Source organism: Gracilinanus agilis, chromosome 2 (genome assembly GCF_016433145.1).
Source record: "Gracilinanus agilis isolate LMUSP501 chromosome 2, AgileGrace, whole genome shotgun sequence".
Taxonomy (NCBI): domain Eukaryota; kingdom Metazoa; phylum Chordata; class Mammalia; order Didelphimorphia; family Didelphidae; genus Gracilinanus; species Gracilinanus agilis.
Genome location: NC_058131.1, coordinates 238,577,702 through 238,594,394, shown reverse-complemented (window position 1 = coordinate 238,594,394; position 16,693 = coordinate 238,577,702).

Sequence of the window (16,693 nt, the reverse complement as noted above, 5' to 3'; positions counted from 1 at the left end):
GAACTAGGGTGATGGCTGAATGGAAAGAAGGTAACCTATTTGGTCTATGTTGTGAGGGAAATGGCAAGTCTTGTCAACAGACTGGATATGAGTTATGAGTATGAGGAGTGGAAGATGAAAGTGAGGATCTGAATGTGAATGCTAAAAGGATGTTGGTGTCCTTGACAATAATCAGGAAGTCAGGAAGAGAATAGGATTTAGGAGTAAAGATAATGAGTTCTCTTCTGAATATGTAGATTTTGAGATGCCTATTTGTACACCAGTTCAAGATATCCAAGGGGCAATTGGAGATGTGGGATCTGTGTAGAGATGATAATCTAATCTATTGTTGGTGTTTAATTGTTTCATTCCTGTCTGACTCCTTAAGACCCCATTCAGGGTTTACTTGGCAAAGATACTGGAGTGATTTGCAATGTCCTTCTCCATCTCATTTATCAGATTTTGAGGAAATTTGGGCCAGCAGAGTCATGACTTGCCCAGGGTCACATAATAAGTATCTGAGGCCAGATTTGAACTCAGGAAGAAGAGTCTTCCTAATTTCCAGCCCAGTGCTCTACCCACTGTGCTGCCTAGCTGCCCTAATCTAATCTATGGGTGAGCAAAAAAGGAGATAGTATATTGAGAAAAGAGGACAAAGCCTAGGGATTCTCTTACATTTAGGGGGCATAACAAGGAAGAAAATCTACCAAAATAAAATGAGAAGTGATTGAACAAGTAGGAAGAGAAAGAACCCAGAGAAAGGAGTATCACAAAAACCCAGAGGAGAGTCTCCATAGAAGGATCACCAGTCAGACACTGCTGAGAGGTCAAGAAAGATGAAGATCAGGAAAAGACTATTCTATTTGGCAATTAAGAGATCACTGAAAACGTGTGTGTGTGTGTGTGTGTGTGTGTGTGTGTGTGTGTGTGTGTGTGTGTATGGCAGTGATGGTAAACCTTTTTGAGACCAACTGCCCAAATTGCACCCTCACATGGCATGTGAGTCCCTTGCCTTAACCCAGACAGGGAAGGGAGGAAGCACTCCCATTGGGCTTCTGGGAAAAGAGGTGATGTCCTCAGGAAAGGGGGAAGAGAGTAGCCCTCTCTGGCATGTGTGCCAGAGGTTCACCAACATGGATATAGGATGATGGCTAGTGGAATGGTGGGATCAAGAGAAGATTGCTTGACAATAGAAGAGATTTGACAATGTTTGTAGGAAGCAGGGAAAGAGCCAGTAAATAGGGAGAGATTAAATACCAGAGAGTGGGGAAATGGCTATGAGAGTAATTTGCTGAAGATGAGAAGGTATGAGTTAAAGAGCACGTGTGGAGGGATTGGTCTTGGCAAGAAGAGGTACCTCTCCAACCAAGCCTGGAGTGAAGAAGGAGATAGTAGAGGATGATTTCAGAGGGCTAGAAGATACATAAAGGGGGGAAAGAAATATTTTCTAAACTGAAAAGAGATGCATTCAATTCAATAAATATTTACGGAGCACCAATACATACAAACCACCATTAGGGGCAGTGGGGATACAAAAATGTAAAAGGACACAGTCCTTGCCCTTATAGAGCTTGTAATTTAATCTAGAGAATATGATCAAAAATATAAAAGGTATGATAGTAAATGGCATGTAATTCCAGAAGAGAAAAGATATATACAATGTGGTATAAAAAAAAACATGAGGAGTAATATGCCACTTCTAGTTCAGGGAGGTCAATTCCCAGAAGGGGTAGCACCTAAATTTGGCCTTGATAATTTGGAACTACGTTCTTAGCCTGGGATCCATGAACTTGGTTGATTTTTGTTGTTGTTTTTAAGATTTTGATAGCTATATTTAATGTAATATAATGGCTTTAAAAGATTGTCTTCCCTTTGATCCAGCCATACCACTGTTGGGTTTATACCCCAAAGAGATAGTAAGGAAAAAGACTTGTACAAAAATATTTATAGCCATGCTCTTTGTGTTAGCAAAAAATTGGAAAATGAGGGGATGCCTTTCAATTGAGGAATGGCTGAACAAATTGTGATATCTGCTGGTAATGGAATACTATTGTGCTCAAAGGAATAATGAACTGGAGGAATTCCACGTGAACTGGAACAACCTCCAGGAATTGATGCAGAGTGGAAGGAGCAGAACCAGGAGAACCTTATACACAGAGACAGATACACTGTGGCACAACTGAATATAATAGACTTCTCTACTAGCAGCAATGCAATGATCCAAGACAATTCTGAGGAATTTATGAGAAAGAACACTATCCATACCCAAGAGAAAGAAATGTGGAAGTAGAAACACAGAAGAAAAACACTTGCTTGATCATATGGGTCAATGGGGATATGATTGGGGATGAAGACTGAACAATCACCTTAATGCAAATATTAATAATATGGAAATAGGTCTTGATCAATGGTACATGTAAAACTCAGAGGAATTGCTCATTGGCTAAGAGAGGGGGACGGGAGGAGGGGAGGGAAAGAACATGAATCATGTAACCATGGAAAAAATATTCTAAATTAGTTAATTTTTAAAAATGCCCAAACCACAAAAATAAATGAATACGTAAATAAATAAATAAACAAATAGATAAATAAATAACTGAATGAATGGATTAGGCCTTGAAGGAAGGGAAGAAGGATTTCTACAAATGTAGATGAGGAAGGAAAGCATTCTAGGCATTAGGGGGAGACTACGTGAATTCTCAGAAGTGGGAAATAACAAATCTAGAGCTTTAAGGGATTTACAGGTCTTCTAATCCCATTCCCTCATTTTACAGATGAATAAATTGAGGTCCAAAGGTGAACTGATTTGCATTTAGATAGGAGTTCTTAGCCTGGGATCCATGAACTTGGTTGATTTTTGTTGTTGTTTTTAAGATTTTGATAGCTATATTTAATGTAATTTGTTTCCTTTATATTCCTACTTTTATGATATTTGTTTTATTTTTTATTTTTAAACATTTACTTTCTCTCTTAATAACAACTCTAAGATAGAAAGGCAAAGGCTAGGCAAAGGGAATTAAGTGATTTGCCCAGGGTCCAATAGCTAGGAAGTATCTCAGGTTACATTTGGAACCTAGATCTTTCTGACTCCCGGTCTGGCACTCTATTCTTTGCTACCTAATTGCCCCTATGATATGTATTTTTTAAACCCTTACCTTCTATCTTGGAATCACTAATGAGTATTGGTTTCAAAGCAGAATAGCAGTAAGGGCTAGGAAATTGGGATTAAGTAACTTGCCCAGGGTCACATGGCTAGGAAGTGCCTGAGAGATTTGAACCCAGGTTCTCCTGACTACAGATCTGACACTATCCACTGTGCCACCTAGCTGTCTCTATGATATGAATTTTAAATTTTTATTGGTCATTGTTGTAAGAGTACATTCATACAAAACCAAAACCCAAAAATAAAACCAAAAATATACTAATGTAAAAGGATAGTATGCTTTGATCCATATCCATCTGACGTAACAGTTCTTTCTTTGGAGGTGAATAGTATTCCCCATCAGAAGTCTTTCAGAATTGTCCCCAATCATTGCATTGCTGAGAGTAGCCAAGTTTTCATAGTTGATCATTATACAATATTGCTGTTACTGTGTCCAGTGTTCTCCCAGTTCTGCTTATTTCACTCTGCATCAGTTCTTACAGATCTTTCCAGCTTTTTCTAAAATCATCCTGCTTATCATTTATTATAGCACAGTATTCCACCAACTTATACCACAATTTGTTCAGCCATTCCTCATTTTATGGACATCTCTTCAATTGCACCACCACAAAAGGAGCTGCTATAAATATTTTTGCCCAAGTAGGTCCTTTCCTCTTTTTTATGATCTCTTCGGGTTACAGACACAGGAGTAAGATGAAAGGGTATGCACAGTTTTATAGCACTTTGGGCATAGTTTCAAATTGCCCTCCAGAATGGTTGGATATGATACACCTTTTAAAACATTTTCCTGAGACGGTAATTCATAGGCTTCACCAGACCATCAAGGGGATCCATTATAGACATACACATACATATCCCAAATGTTAAGAAGCTCTGTCCTAAGATCACCCAGGTAGTAAGTAACAAAACTTGGTTTTGAACCTGAGTCCCACAATTCCAAATCCAGTGCTCTTCCCTCTGTATCACACAACTTTCTTGTGCTAGGGAGTTTGCATTTCATTTTTGAAGCAATTGGAGCCACCAAGGGCTTTTAAACAGGTGAATGACATAATATGACCTATGTCTTCAGAAAATTAATCTGGCAGCTGAATGAGGATGGATTGGAAAAAGGAGAGATTGGCACTAACATTACTGTCTATGCCCTTCTTTGGGCACTTATCTTAAGCACTTTGTGTCATTATTCATCTTGTGTAAATGTTCTGTCTCAGCCAGATGGAAAGCCCCTGAAGGTAGTGACTGGTTATATTCTATAACCTGATTGCATTGCCTATATTACCAGAAGCAGGACATAAATATTTGTCAGCAGGCTGATTTCCTTCTACTCTTTTTCCTCCCCTCCTCTCCATACTTTGCCCAACAATGCTTTAGTCCGTTTAAAAGGGGAGGCCTTCAGTGGAGAAGGGTGACTCACCACAGTCTGATAAAAGCATCCCTTCAGACCACTCTCTCTGGGCTCTCTCTGCTCAGATTCTCTACTTACCAGGCCGACTGCTGACATGAAGTCCATTTCCCAAGCAGGTTTTCCCAGTGCAGAAAGAACAGGCTGGCCAGATGACATGCTTTCTAGACCACTGGGCCAGCTGTATTTCTCTATATTGACTGAGAAACTGCTAGTTGGGAGCAAACCATTCGTGTAGAAGTTGGGATTGCTTTTGGCCGGTTTTCCAGGACCTGATCAGCCCCTGGACAAATTCACTACTGGAATTACAGACATAAAGAATAAAGACAGCAGACTCTGGACCAAGTTCCAGTTCCCAGGAAGCCGGGCCTAAAATAAATTACCAGACCTACTCATTTTTCCTATATATGAGGATGTTCATCTCCCAGTATGGGATAGCAGAAAGGACAATCAGCTCTAGTCCAGACTCTGCTATTTACCAACTGTGTGATCATGGCCATGTTACTTAGTCTCTGAGTTTTGATTTCCTCACTTTAAAGGTAGGGTAATGCTTTACCAAAAGATTGTTTATTTTTGTATGTGCTTTATTTTTTAACATTCATTCTTTCACATTTGAATTTCAAATTCTCTCCTTCCCTCCAGCTCCTTCCTCACCCACTGAAAAGGCAAGAAATATGATATCAATTATACATGTGAAGTCACATAAAACATTTCCACATTAGCCATGTTGAAGAAAAAAAGGCAAGAAAAGTAAAGAATGTGGGGGGAAGTTGTGCTTCAATCTACACTCAGCATCCCTCAGTTCTTTCTCTGGAGCTGAGCAGCATTCTTCACCAGTCCTTTGGCATTCTCTTGAATCACTGTATGGCCAAGAATAGCCAAGTCTTTCACAGTTGACCATCCTTACACTACTGCTATTACTGTATAAAATGTTCTGCTGGTTCCACCCACTTCCCTTTGTATCAGTAGATATAAGCCTTCCCAGGTCTTTCTGAAACCATCCCCTTCATCATTTCTTATAACACAACTGTATTTCAACACATTCCTAATACCATAACTTGTTCAGCCATTCCCCAATTGATGGGGCTCCTCCCAATGTCCAGTTCTTTGCCACCACAAAAAGAACTGCTATCAATATTTTTGTACACACGGGCCTTTTTCTTTGAGATCTTTGGAGTACAGAACTAATAATGGCATTGCTGAGTCTACAGATGTGTGCAGTTTTACAGTCCTATCAAAGGATTATTTCAAAGAAACTCCATGTAAGATGGCAGTACTATGTAATGGTGTGCCTTTAGTATTTTTTTTAATGCTTACCTACTGTCTTAGAATAGATGCTAAGAATTAGTTCCAAGGTAGAAGAACAGTAACAGCTAGGCAAGTGGGGTTAAATGATTTGCCCAGGGTCACATAGCTAGGAAGTGTTTGAGATCAGATTTGAACCCAGGATCTCCTGTCTCTGGGCCAAGTACTGTATCTACTGAGTCAACTAGCTGCCCCCGCCTTTTTTAAAAAAACATTTTTTTAAAAATCAAATTAAATGTAGTTCAATGGATAGCACTTGGATCTTGAGTTCAAATCCTACCTCAGATACTTCCTGTGTAATGCTCTCTGCAAGTCACACAACAACTCTTAGCTTTAGTTTCCTCATCTGTAAAATGGGGATAATAATAATGCCTATCTCAGAGGTAGAGACAAAATACATATCAAGTTGTGAGAATCAAATAAGATAATACAAGCAAAGTGCTTTGCAAACCTTAAAATGATATATAAATGCTAGTTATTGTTATTCATTATTACTTGTAGTTCTCAATTTAAAAAAAAAGTTCCCTATCCATAAGCAGAGCTTTTTAGAAGTATAGGCAGAGGGGGCAGCTGGGGTGGCTCAGTAGATAGAAAGCAAGACCTGGCAATAGGAGGTCCTGGGTTCAAATTTGACCTCAAATACTTCCTAGCTGTGTTACTTAACCCTCCATTGCCTAGCCCTTATCGCTCTTGTGACATGGAGCCAATACACAGTATTGACTCTAAGATGGAAGGTAGAGATTAAAAAAAAGAGGTATAGGCAGAGCAGGTACAGCCTCCTCTTTACTCCATGTGAAACATTTTCTGTTCCATTCACTTACTTTAAAAAAAAAAAAAAAGGAAGCGAATTACTTTTGTACATATATAAGGTCTTGATTAAAATAAAAGAGTTCATTCTCCTGAACCCAAGTGAGCTCTTGGGAAGTATATGTAATGGCAAGACAGCAAAGCAACTGATTCACTCTTCCATTTTTGACTTGAGAAATTCAATAGAGAAGTGGCCAGCTTTAGTCAGCTGTTCTTTCAATAAGCATTTAAATGTCGGCTACATGACCCAGTGAAGGTTTGCAAAGTGCTTTACTTATAATAGGTACTTAATAAATATTTGCTGAATGGAATAAGTGAATGAAGCTTGACAAAAGTGGTGCTTGTTGGCCACACTAATAAAACACAGACCACGTAGTAGACTTAGAAGCAGAAACACCTAGGGTGAGTCCACACCGAAGCAACATCATTTCCTGAACAAGCCACTTAGCCTCACTCAGTTTCAATTTCCTCATCTGTAAAACGGGAAACAATGCTGGAAACATGCACCTTGCAGAGTTATTATGGGGGGGTCAAATGAGATCATATATATTATAAGGAACTACAAGTGTCTGCTAATATTATTATTGTTATTATTGAGATAGTGTGGCAGAGCTAGAGAGACTCAGGAAGCCAGGAGTTCAAGCCCCATGTCTGACACATATGTTAGCTTTGTTACTTTGGGCAAGTCACAAGCTCTAATGTTCTAGGTAGCTCTCTATGATGGGGTTGCAAAGAACAAGCTAAGGTGTCCTGGTATCAGGAATTCCTCACCATACCAACGAACTCCTGGATATAATAACTATCCCCATTGTTGTTATAATTATTGCCTTTCACAGCCTCCACTCATCCCCTTCCAAAACCTTTTCACATACACTCTGATCCAATAAACAAGACGTGATCTACCCAAGTCCCAGGACACAGTTCTGGTAATGTCCCTCCTATGCACTGACCAACATTCCTCTCTTTAGTTGGGTGAATTGAGGAGGTATATCTTAAATTCTGTTCTGCCAACATTTATTCTGCGCCTCCTATACAAAAGTCATCACAGAAGGTTGCCCTCCAGGAGCTCACATTCTACTGGGGCAACAAAAAAGCCCCAAAAGAAAGTAAAGACAAAACACATACCACATCATTTGAAGAGCAAGAGTCCTGATAACGGACAGGAGGGGGAGAATCTGAATGGCTTCAGGTAGGAGGAAATGCCTGATCTGTGCTTTTAAGAAGGCTGGAAAGCCTACGAAGTTGAGGTAAAGAGAGAATGAATTCCAGACCCATGGAGAGCACATGTATAAAATGCAGAGGAAAAAGACAGAATGTTGTGTACAGGAATGACTGGCAGTCCAGTATGACTACAATCAGGAATGCATGATGGGGAATAACCTGAAATAAGTGTGTAAAGGTAGGGAGAGCAACAATGTGAAGGGTTCTAAATGCCAGAAGGAGTATTTGAATGTTGTTCTAGAGGCAAGAGTCAACAACAGTCCCTCTGATTTGTATAACCTGAACAGATGACCCATAGTGGACCAGACACACAGAAACACAGCTCAGTGCCCTCAATTAGATAAAACTTCCAAACAATAACCTCAAAAAAAGTTAACCCCTCCCCTCCCACCTATTCCAAATCTTTGTTCCAGGAATCACTTGCTCTTAAGTTGCACTTTTCAGTCTCTACCAATGCTTAGTCTCCCTTATCCTAAAAACACAAACACCAAAACCTTTCCCTAAACTCTGCTGCCCCTTCAAGCAACCAGCTGCCTTCTCTCCTCCTCTGCACTGTCAAATTACTCACAAGACTAGTCTGTAATCTAGAGGAGACTGCTGTCTCCACTTTCCTGTCACCTACTCATTCCCCAGACCCTAAGGTCTATCTTCTAACCATACCTCCCTACTGAAAATGCTGAGGTCACTGAAGAGCTAGAAATACAATGACCTTTTCCCAATTCTCCATGAGCCATCTGCAACATCTGACAATGTTGGCAGACCCCCTCCATCTCCTAATCTGATCCTTCCTTGGCTTCTGGGGCGATTGACTTTTGGTGTTCTCCTCCTCCCTCTCCAGCTGCTCCTTCTCAGTCTCCTTTTCTCCTTGTCACCCTACCCACAGTTATTTATTTTATTTTATTTATTTATTTATAATGTTTTCCCATGGTTACATGATTCTTGTTGTCTTCCTCCCCTCTTTCCTCCCCCCCCCCCCAGAGCTGACAAGCAGTTCCACTGGGTTATACATGTTTCACTGTTCAAAACCTATTTCCACATTATTCATATTTGCAGTAGAGTGATCTTTTAATGCCAAAACCCCAATCATCTCCCCACTGAACTGTGTGATTGATCATATATTTTTCTTCTTCATGTCTGCACCCTCAGGTATTCTATAAAGTACTGCCTTTGATTTTCTCTCCTTCCCTCTCTGCTCTCGAACTCTGCTATAGGTCCAAGATGGGATAGTGTTAAAATCATTATCTGGGATAAGATGGATGCCACCTTGACTGACAGGGATGGCAGTTGAGAATTTGGAATGTTCCCAGGTACTGTGAGCCAGGGGCAAAAGTCGGTTGACCCCACCCTATAAATACCCCCTAGGAACTACAGTTGAGGTCTCAGAAGATTGTAAGTTCGACTCCTAGCTGGCTTGCCAAAAACTGCAGTGTGGGCCCGCTATAACACGAGTGTGAGCACAGCTGCCGCCTAAGCCGCTGACCCTAGGCTGACGCTGACACAGGGAAGGGGAAGCAACTGCCAGGGCTGGCGGTGAGAGGCACAGGAAGTGGGGAGGGAGAATGAGCTGGACTCACAAGAGGTCAGTTGGAAAGTTGCTTAGCATTTAAGTGCCTCTCATGTGCCAGGCACTGGGCTAAGCTGTGGAGCTACACAGAAAGGCAAAAAGCAGTGTTCTTGTCAAGGAGCTCTCGGGCCGATGGCCCCTGGGAAGTGTCCCTGTGTTAGATGGCCATGGAAGGGGGGGATGGAAAAAAAAGGGGAAGCTGCTGGGGCCACCAAGCACTCCAGTATGGGAAAGATTGAAGGTATTCTATTAGAAAATGAGCAATTAGTGAGATTTGCAGTGAGCAGGCGTAGGAACAGGGCAGGAATTAGCGGGCTTGGAAATGCTAGAGGTCAGCCAGAGGAGGGCATATGTTATACATTTGTATCCAATTGAAATATAATATGTCATTATGCATGGAACACTGTTAAAGCTCAAGGAGGGAGGGCGAACTTGAGGCCTCTTTCCTCTCCCTGGGAGATATGAAGTAACAGAATTAATGCAATAAGCACAACCTTCACAGCATGTTGCAAGTTTCTACCTAACGCTGGGCACTAAGATGGTGCTTAAAGGTCTGTTGAATTGGTGCAATGGAATCTCTCTGGGAGAATGAGCAGCAGAAACTATGTAGAAAGAGCTTCACGGTCAGCCATCTCAAACCAGGGATAACTACCTGGACCAAAGGGCTAAACGCCCACCTCCAACCCTAGATAGATGGAGGTCTTGTGCTCTTTCAGGGCAGTGCCCCTGGGGAACTGTGAAGAAGTTAGGGTTCCATCGCTATGGGAACTCCCTCCATGACCAGCGGAGATGTCATCACCCATCACATCATGGAAAGGTCCTCAGCTCTAAGCCTCAGAGTTTCCTGAAGCTCCTAGAGATGAAGTGACTTGCCCTTGATCACACACAGCTAGTAACTTTCAGAGGCAGTATTTGAACCCCACACTCAGTCCTCTATTCCAGTTGTTTCTCTTGGAGAATCCACAAGAGGAGCCATAATAGTCAATACCTCCTCCTTACTCCTCTTAAAGATGGCCTAGAGCTGGCTGGGACTCTCTCCCACGGGTGGGGGAGACTTGGAAGGTAGGGAAACAAACAGCGGCCACAGTGGAATCAGAGACAAGCCCTCAGGAAAACTGAGTAGGACCCATTCCTTTCCTTGCATTTGTATGCCCTGCTTCTAGCCAGACACATGACAAATGCTTAATGAACACTTGTTGAGTTGATGAACTACCATGCCTGTGTTCCCACTCAGGCACCGGAGGCCCAGATCTGTCCATTCACCTGAAAGCTAACATCTACAACAGAAGCTCTTAACCTTTTCCCTTTTAAATTTCATGAACACTTATGGCAGTTGAGAAGGCTAAGGACCCCTTCTAAGCATCTTTTTCTTAATTCAGAATTGGAATGATGCCAAATTTCAGCAGGAGGTTAGTGAAAATCAAGATGTAATTGGGTTTTTTTCTCATCCAAATTCAAGGACCCCACACAGTTTCCAGGCTAAGAACTGTTATTTTTAAAAATGATAAAGACTGATATAATGAGGGAAATTAGTATTTTAATCGCCATGGTCATGTTGGTAAAATATATATGACCACGCCTGACTATCTTTAAAAAATGCCACCCGTCTGTATCTCCGCCCATCTTCCTAGTCTCGCACGCCAGAGCGCCTGCTCAGGTAGCAAAGAGGGCGTCTCAAGGCCGCCCTCCGAATTTAAGCTGCCCTATACGCTGGTTCCCGTTGTCTCACGTTTAACCGGAAACTCATTGGATCACGGGGAATGTAGTCTCAAAGTCCCCACGTGTCCACAGGAAGTTTGTAAGATACTTTTAAATGGCACCTCCCTGAATTCCAAACACACATTTCCCCCTGAGATCCGGCAAAAAAAGGGTTGGCCCTTTTTCTTCGCTGGACCTGTAAACATAGCCGACTTCTAAATTTCAGGAATTTGGGGGATAAAAGAAATGGGTAAAACTAGCCACATTGACAAAAAGCCAATTTAGGGGCAGTCCCCTATTGGCATAAGAGTGTACATTCAAAACAAATGCATTCAACTCATTCAACTCCCCATAGTTCAAATCACAGAGAACAGGAACCAACGTTGAGCGCGACTTAAATTTGGAGGGCAGGCTTGAGATGGCCTCTTTTTGCTACCTGAGCAGGCTCCCGGGGGACTGAGAGAAGGAGGGAAGGTATGGAAGAAAATGGTGGAGGCGGCAATTTGAATTTTTTACAGGAGTGTGGTCAATTTATCTCTATCAGCAATGGCTTTTATTAAAATACTAATTTCCCTCATTATATTGGCCTTCATCATTTTTAAAAATAACAGAACCTTGGATCTCTAGTCCTCCTGTCAAGGATCTTATTACGTGCACAACTCCCAAATGTCTCTGGCCTCCATTAAACTCCAGACTAGCATTTCCAATGGCCTCACCTCTAGAGCTCCTGGGGAGCAAGGACTGGTTAACTGTGTATTCCTATTGCCTGGTGCCTAGCTCACAGGAGGCTTCATAAATGCTGAGGGAAACATGGACTAATTCTAATTTCTGCTCAGCCTCTGATACTTTACTCTCACAGGTACCTCTGGAATTCCCCACTGGTACCTCAAACTCACACACAATAGGTCCCACGTAACAAAATATCACACACACACCCCCACACACACACCCCTTCACCTATGCTTCTCTCTAGAACCCTCACTTCCCTGAAAGCACAGCTCAGGTACCATCTCCCAGTCAAGACTTTTCTTTCTTCCTTCCTTTAAAAGAAACAACCTTCTGTCTGAGAGACAGAAGAGCAGAAAGGGCGAGGCAACTGGGCCTAAGTTTCTTGAGGTCAGGCTGGAACCCACAACCTCCTATATCCAGGTCTGGCACTCTATCCATTGTGCCATCCAGCTGCCCCAGTTACATTACTTTCTCAGGGTCCTACAGCCAGCATGTGTCAGAGACTGGACTCGACTCCAGGTGTTGTTATTTTCTAGGCCAGCTCTCTATGCTCTCCACTATGCTGCCTGCCTTATTATAGTGCTTAATATATGTTTGTCAGATTAAACATGCCCACAACTGAACTTAGCAGAGTTCCCAAACAACTTGACTCCTATTTGGTGAAGGGAAAAGGGAAGGAGTGAAGAAAAGTCCATGGACACCAAGACAAACCTCATGGTTAATGAAGACCCTCTACTCTGAGTAGCTAGATGGCAAAGTGGTTAGAGCTCTTAGATGTGGCATCAAGAATACCTGAGTTCATTCCTCCTTAGACACTTGCAAGCCTTGTGACCCTCAAGGCAAGTCATTTAACCATCTCTGCCTCCGATCCCTCATCTGGAAAATGGAGACAATAATGGCACCAACCTCTTGGAATTGTTGTAAGGTCCAGTGAGAGAATAGTGTAAAGTTCATTGCAAACCTTTAAGTGCTGTGTAAATGCTAGTTATTATTCCTACCATTACTTTAGTTGTGTAGAAGAAAGATTGGTGTTTGTTTTTTTTTTTAATGAGTGATGGTAGATGTCTATGTAGTTCAATGAGAAAACTGTCAGGTCCAGGAAAGGATCTGTATTGAATCCTAGCTCTATCTCAAACTACCTGTGTGTCCATAGACAAATGACCTCCCTTCTCTGGGTTTGTTTCTAACCTTCAAAATGAAGGGCCTGGATTCTGGCTCTCCAGAGTCTCTTCTAACTCTGACCCGTCTAAAGTTCTCTTGAGCAGCCTCATAATCTACAAAGTCAATGCTTTGGACACTGGGACAAGTCTTCCTTGATGTTGGCCAACAGAATTGGGAGTTGACTGACTGCTCAGGTGGGCTGGATTAGAAGCTCTTAACTTTTTCCGACAACTGCCCCTTGAGGCCCATAGTCACTCCTCCTCTTCTCATATTATCTTCATTAACTATGAGAATGTGGGAGGCCGCCCTTGTCTTTCCAGCAGCTGCAGCTTCCACAAAAACATTTTGTCACACATGGTGCCCCGAGGATGATTCATCCAGCCCATCCGAGTCCATCCACTCTCTACCACGATTTCTCTCAAATTGCCTGTCCCCAGAGTAAGTTCCACTCCCCTGCCTTTTGGAGCACGATCAAGAACTTTTTTTAAGTATAACTTTGGGTTTTGTTTTGTTTAGTTTTTAATATATGAGCTTAATGGGCACAACAATAAAAACCCAACAACTGAGGTGCATTGCAGATCCTAGAGATTCCATAATGTTTACTGAAAAGAGAAAGGTATCAACAATTCATCTCACAAAGATCTGGGGCATTTAGGGAACTGCAAGGCCAACGTGAGTCAGCATCATGCGTGTAGCAGCCAAGAGAGGCCTCCTACCAGGACTAGGGAGGTGAGAGGCCTGCGGTCAGGCCATATATGAAGATTCAGTTCAAGTTCTCCATAGTCTCAAAATGCAATGTCAAAGTATAAGCCCCTTCCGGAACATTCCCACCCTTGACTTTTCATTGTAGTTATCTGAATGTCTCATTCCTCCATACTGAATGATGATAAGAACAGCTAGGTGGTATAGTGGATAGAGAGCTGGGCCTAATGTCAGGAAGACCCGAGTTCAAATCTGACCTCAGACACTTAATAGTTGTATGACCCTGGACAAGACACTTAACATTGTTTGCCTCAGTTTCCTCACCTGTAAAATGAGCTGCAGGAGGAAATGGCAAATCACTGCAGTTTCCTTTCCAAGAAAACCCCAAATGGGTTCATGAAGAATCAGACATGACCACACTGACTAAACAACAACAAAATAACTGAATGATAAACTTCTTGGAGACAGAGAGCATGTCTTTAAATCTCTGACTCTTCCACCATGCCCCACCCACAGAAAGTATTAATAAATGTTTGAGTTAAGATGAGTTAAGGTTGACAAAAATATAGATCCAGATTACTGAGATAAGAAATCACTATTTGGTAAAAATTGTTGGGACGATTGGAAGCTAGTTTGGCAGAAACTAGGTATAAACCAATATCTTACATCATTTACTAAGATAAGGTCAAAATGGATACATGATCTGGACATAAAAGGAGATATCATAAGCAAATTAGAAGAAGAGAAAACATATTACCTCTCAGATTTATGGATAGAAGAGGAACTTATGAGTAAACAAGAGAGATGGAGCATTGTGAGATGTAAAAGGGATGATTCTGAGTGCATTAAATTGAAAAGTTTTTTGTACAAATCAAACAAATGTTGCCAAGATTAGAAGGAAAGCAGAAAATTGGGGGAAATTTTTCATAGACAGTTTCTCAGACAGAGGTCTCATATCAAAAAATATAGAGGGAACTTTGTCAAAATTATGGGAATAACAGCCATCCCCCAATTGATAAATGGGCAAAAGATATGAACAAACAATTCTGGGATGAAGAAATCAAAGCCATATACAGGCACATGGAAAAATGTTCTAAATCATTACTGATTAGGGAAATAAAAAGTACACTAAAACAAATCTGAGGTATCATCTCACACCCATCAAACTGGCTAAAATGACAAATGTTGGAAGGGACAGGGAAAAGGGGAGACACTAATACACCGTTGGTGGAACTGTGAATTGATCCAACCATTTTGCAGAGCAATCTGGAATTATGCCCAGAAAGCTATAAAACTGTATATCCTTAGACCCAGCAATCTGTTTCCCAAGGAGATCAAGGGAAAAGGAAAAGAACCTACATGTTCCAAAATATTTATAGCAGCTCTCTTTGCGGTGGCAAAGAATTGAAAATTGAGGAGATGTCCATAAATTGTGGAATGGCTAAATAAATTGTGGTATACAATTGTAATGGAATACTACTACTCCATAAGAAAAGATAAGCAGATTAATTTTTTTAACTTGGAAATAACTACATGAGAGAATGAAGAGGGAAATGAGTAGAACCAAAAGAACATTATATACAGCTAACAGATTTAATATTGGAAGAATAACTTGTGAATGTTCACCTCCAGAGAATGAACTGAGTGAGAAGTAGAAACATGAAACATGATCCAAATATACATATCTCTTTGCCAGATGATAACTTCTATGGTGTAGGGAGAGGAGGGTAGGAAAAAGAATAAAATAAAATTTTAAAATAAAATGAATTGAGGACCCTTGAGCCATTGTTAACAGTAACAATGACAGAGCCATCATTGAGTTCAATAGCTTCTTTTATGTATAGAATTGGACAGCTCAGTCTCCCAATTAGTCAATTAGGTCTCCTGGCCATCGGGTGTTTATCATTATTAAAGCAGGTTGGCAATGTTTTCCAACAAAGGAACTAATCCTGGCTCCCAAGGAAGAGTGACTAACTCCATGTAATAACTTTAGCTTCTAAAAATGGATCCAGACCACAATTAGGGCAATAGAGCCCATCCAGTGGTCTTCTCAGTGCGTAAGCAAAAAGGTAACAAGATGTCAAAGAAAAATAGTTGGTATTGATGTCAGGGGAAACCTATCAGAGTTGAAGTCCAACTTCTAGCACTTACCAATGTTACTTCATATTTCTCAACCCCAGTTTTCTTATCAGTGCAATAGGCATAATAAAATCTGCAGTTATCTATTTCATAGTTACAGTGAGAAGCCAATAGTAATAACTGACTTCACACAAATGATCTTATTTGAGCCTCACAGTATTCTGTGAGGTACCTACTTTGGGATATTGCTCCCACTTTACAGATAAGAAAACTGAGACTCAGAGAAATAAAATAATTTGCCCCATGTTATACAACTAGTATGGGTCAGAGACAGAATTCAAATATAAGTCTCTTCTGTCTCCACATCCAACACACTATCCACTAGTCATCCACAGTGGCATTTAAGTTCACTGTGTAGTACTCTAAGAATGCTTGCAGACGCCCAGAAACTAGAAGCCCTCTCTGTATAGAAGAAAGAGTGCCAGGGTTGGGTTCAAGGCCTAGCTCTATCATTTACTAGTTGTGTGGCCTCAGGAAAGTCTCTAAGCCTCAGTTTCCTCTTCTATAAAATAAGAGGTTTAGTCTTAAATGATCTCTAAGTCCCCTTCCAATTTCAAAATCTCTAATATTATGATTCCCACCTCACCCCCATGACTCACATTTCTATATGCCCCATGACCATTTCCAGAGACCCATTAGCAGCCCAACACCTCCATATGGCCCTGGGAAGTGGCTATGATAACATCCCTGATGAACCAGATCATAATCCATCCCCTGTCCTAAGTTCACCTATTTATTTGTTTGTTTGTTTGTTTATTTAATTAATTGATTTAGAATATTTTCCCATAGTTACATGAATCATGTTCTTTTCCTCCCCGCATCCCAC